We start from the raw sequence: 4442 nt of genomic DNA, 5'->3' as shown, positions 1-4442 counted from the left end.
ATATGGTGTAGGAATATTTACATGCTGATATCATTTAATATCATTTCAACAAATATTATATATTTTGGAGTAAATGTTTTAATTTTTTATACTTCTTTTTAAATTTCATTTAAATTTTTCAAAATAAAACTTAACTTTTTATTTCTAATTTCATTCTACTGTTTTTCAAAGTCAATATACATAACATATTGAAATTTCATGTGTCGTTCATTAATAATAAAGATTTAATACCAGTTTAATCTTTACTCAAATACTGCACTGACAGGACATAGCACAATTAATTTTGTTATATGTTCTCTACATTTGGTTCTCGAGGCTGACATTTCCACTGTGTGACAATCAGTACAAATCATATGTTAATCTAAAAATACCTTCACGGTGAAGTTCTTGCCAAAGGTTTTTTTGAGAGGCTGGACTGTCAACAGAGCAGTATGTAAACAGAACACATATTTCACTTCCGGATCATCACCATGGCCTTATTACTGACTATGCACTATCGCCAAAATACACATGGAAAACCACACCTGAGCTCATATTCTCAAGAATAAACAATGACCTTTAAATCCCTATCAAAATCGCATAAATATAACTCTTCTATCACCATGACAATGAGAGAGGAATAAATGTTCTAACAATAGACTAGAACTACCTTTGTGAGTACCGAACTGGAAGTACTGAGACCTGATTATATAATCATCGGTTACTATCTTCCATTTGGATCTGGTTAGAAGAAAAGAGAACAAAATGCTAAATTTGAACAAGAGGTTTACTTTAATTGAATTGGTACCTCACCAAAGTGAGGCTTCAAAGAATGGTCTATAGACTCATTAAATGTTCCTCTCCACGGTAATCTTTAGTAAAAGGCGAAAGATTAATACGATGTGAAGAGAAACCAGAGTAATCATTATACTTTCACGCTTTATTTTGAAGAGAAATAGTTTGAACTTTCCAAATGCTTTTGTAAAGACGATAGTGGAATGGTTATGTCTACAAAGATCCAAAAGGGTCATAGTTTTCAATATACAGTGTCATTTTGCTATTGGCTATTTTGAATTTCAGTGAAACCCATTTATTTTCTTTATACTGGTAGAAAGGATACTAATTAATATTTCTATATTTCTTGTCGTGGAAAAGGCAGGGGGAGTTAATTTGACAGTGAAAGGGATGTAATCCACATTCGTTAGATGTTCGAGTTATCGAGATGGATTATAACTACCTATTTATACATCAGGAAAAGATTACTAATTTGGAAAAAAATAACAGGTGTTTTATTCATATAGGAAATCAAAATTTACTTGAAGAAAAAAAATTCCATTTTAGATTAATGCAACGTGTGGATGTTTCAGATGTTTGGGATATCATCTGTCTTCTCCGAGGAGAGCAATGTAGACCTTAAACCTGGCATATGTACTAGCAAACTAGGGTATGTTATACCAAGCTTAGACCATTAACTGTCTTTATTGCGTTTGGTACAATTCCAATAGGTGGTCCACACATGGTTAAGTAAAGATTCAGACATGTTTAGGCTGCCGTTAATGAAATTGAGTCGCAATTATTACTTCCGGATCAGTACCCACAAAAGTAGTCCCAGTCTATATTTAGAGCATTGTTTCCTCTCTCGTTTCGGTAGTGGTACGCAGCTTAGATTTCGGCTTTTGAGGTATAGATTTCAGGAAAATTAAATTGAAAACTCTTTGTAAAATGAGCATCAATGAGTTTCTCTTCCTACTGCTAAAACTGTTAGATCCAACTCGCAAAAAAGGCGCATAACATATTCCCATGTTGTTGTTGTGGGAATAACGCCATTTTTCAGCACGTGATAGGCTATACATGGCGGCCAGTATAAATAGTGGCATAAGAAACTGGAGAAAACCTCGGGAAGAGCCACCGACTCACGAGAGGCTAATGGCAACCTTTCTCATATACACACATAGACCGACCCCGAGACCCGAACCACGTGGATCGAGATGAGATGGCAGTGATTGGTAAAGTCGAGCGCTTTAGAACACTCGGCCATCCGGGTTCCCGTTTAATTCCATGTAGTTTAAAATTAGCATTTAAAACCTTAATACTTACGTGTAAATTCTTCATTTCTTTTAAGGTATGTCACCTGCTGTGATACATCGCCAGCATTGAAAATTATTTTCTGTCGGAAACGTGTCATGCCGTTTTCATAGATTTGTATGTTTTGAGTTTAAATGAATGCAGCCGGTGTTACTATCCATCAAAAATAATAGTAATACAAAGTTTATGTAAGTAACAACTCAGATTTCGTTAGAGATTTTCAATCACAAATACATAAAAGTAGCTAGAAATACGAGGCCTCCAAAGTTGTATATTAAAACTTGCTGGTACTCTGTGACATGTGAATGGTTTTAAGATTGTTCTTTTTGAATTATTTTTAGGCAGCCATAGTCAAAAAAATTTCCTTAATGTTATTTCGTCTGTTTTGCTTTAATTTGGTTTCGTTAGATGCCTCAAGGAGCAAATCTGAGCAGCTTTGATCATTAATGAAATTGTAAAGCCGATGTAATAAGCCTTTCCCAAAGAATTTATTAATTTCTTAGAATTAGTTCGAAGATGAAAAATACCATGGCACATGCTCATAGGTAGAGAAAAAAATAATGAACAGATCACAGCAAACAAACAAAAAACCCCAACCATGTTGCCACTTTCACATGGACGTAAGCTTATGGTGCTTTAGGTTCGTTGATATTAGACACACACACACACACACACACACACTGTTTACTCATATTCAGCGTGATGTTGTGAGTTTGACGCCATTTTCCAACAATAACAAGAAAAAAACAACTTGCATCTTTCAAATGCAATTAATATTACAGTACCTTCGGTTCTTTGATTTTCAGTCAAAACACACACACACACACACACACACACACACACACACACTCGTGCATGTATATACACAGGGCGTTTTTACTGCAGACGAGTTTCAAATATACACTTAACAGATCTTAATTTCCAAAACTTTGATACATCTAGTCCACAATCGTTAGATCACGCCTCTTTTTATTAGCGGATTGATTATTCAGATTGGTTTTACTGGGTTTAATGCCATTTTGCAGCACATGATTGGTATATATATGAACGCTAAATTGATACACTTTGGATGACCATATGCAAATATAATACTTGTACATACATTTGCATACATATTCCACGCAAACTAGACCAGCAAGTAGATCATCGCTTCTTTTGTTTTTTTCTGACACTACCGGTAATGTCAGGGGAGAAAAAAGAAGAAAAGGCGGAGATCTACTTGTTGGTCTAAAAAGCAAACGTGCATCTACATACATGTATTTGAATAAGATCACATCAAATGCTAAATTCATAAACATAAGATAATGTTACTTACTTCCAAACACACATGCATACCATATACATGTGAGATAAAGAGGACAAAATAGAAGGTATGATGCGAGAAAGTGACGTGATAACTAACATACTTCTGGTCCAGTAATATTCAGGGAACATAATATTCCTGATAAACTCCATTTGTCAATAAATCGAACAAGGTCAGATCCATAAGGACATAGAACACAATTAATTTTACTCTATGTTCTCTACATTTGTTTCTCAATACTTCTTAAATCCCTAAAAAATGCATAAATATAACTCTTCTGTCACCACCAAAATGAGAGGAAGAAATATTCTAAAAATAGACTTGAACTACATCTATTGGTACTGAACTGGATGTACTAATTGTGACCTGATTCCTGACAGGCCCAATTTGTTATGGCCAATTTTAGTCAAACTTTTATATTTGCATGCCACACCTATTTCAATTTTATACATGAAGTCTTTTTGAATTTTATTACAAACAAGACACGTGACACCTTTCAGAAAGTGTGTAGTGCTGGTGTTCCACAGGGTGCAAATTTTGGTCCAAGTGCTCTTGAGAAACCAAAACTTAATTTGCTATATCTTCCTTAATTATAAGAATTTTTCAATGCAATGAAAACCTGAATGTACAAGGCCTCTCTGAGAATATGTTTACAATTTGAAATTATTGATAAAGGAAATTTAAATAAACATTTAAATTTTAAAAACTACATTTTATTGAAAATATAAATTTTCCTACAAGTTTTAAAATTCAGTTTGACAAATTTTAGACAGCAAAGTTGACTAATACATGGTATTTAAAACAAATGGTAGCTTAAGTCTGTACAAGTGATATCATTTTTCCCAGGGTTAGTGAAGCAACACAGCTCATAGTGATTTTGGCAGCAAACCGCAATATGCCTGTCCAGATGCATATAGGTGTAGACACTAAAGAAACAGTGACAGGTGCTATGTTCCACATATTGTGTCAGGTACGTAGGCAGTTGTTTGTATAAGTAATAGCGCACTCAGATTTAAAGTTCGGATGGGACCACTACCATGTTGTATAGCAAAAATGCATTCCATTTCAATGTCAA

At 34.2% G+C, this 4442-nt stretch overlaps 1 non-coding gene across 1 annotated transcript; it reads right to left on the bottom strand.

Moving 5' to 3' along the window:
• Positions 1 to 785: 785 nt before the first annotated feature.
• LOC149776870 (U5 spliceosomal RNA) lies at positions 786 to 901 on the bottom strand. The gene has a single exon (XR_016416405.1). It is a non-coding gene; the product is annotated as a U5 spliceosomal RNA (small nuclear RNA).
• Positions 902 to 4442: the final 3541 nt, after the last annotated feature.

Source organism: Sinohyriopsis cumingii, chromosome 18, assembly GCF_028554795.1.
Source record: "Sinohyriopsis cumingii isolate HCF-2022 chromosome 18, ASM2855479v2, whole genome shotgun sequence".
Lineage (NCBI taxonomy): Eukaryota > Metazoa > Mollusca > Bivalvia > Unionida > Unionidae > Sinohyriopsis > Sinohyriopsis cumingii.
This window is presented reverse-complemented; position numbering and strand designations above follow the sequence as displayed.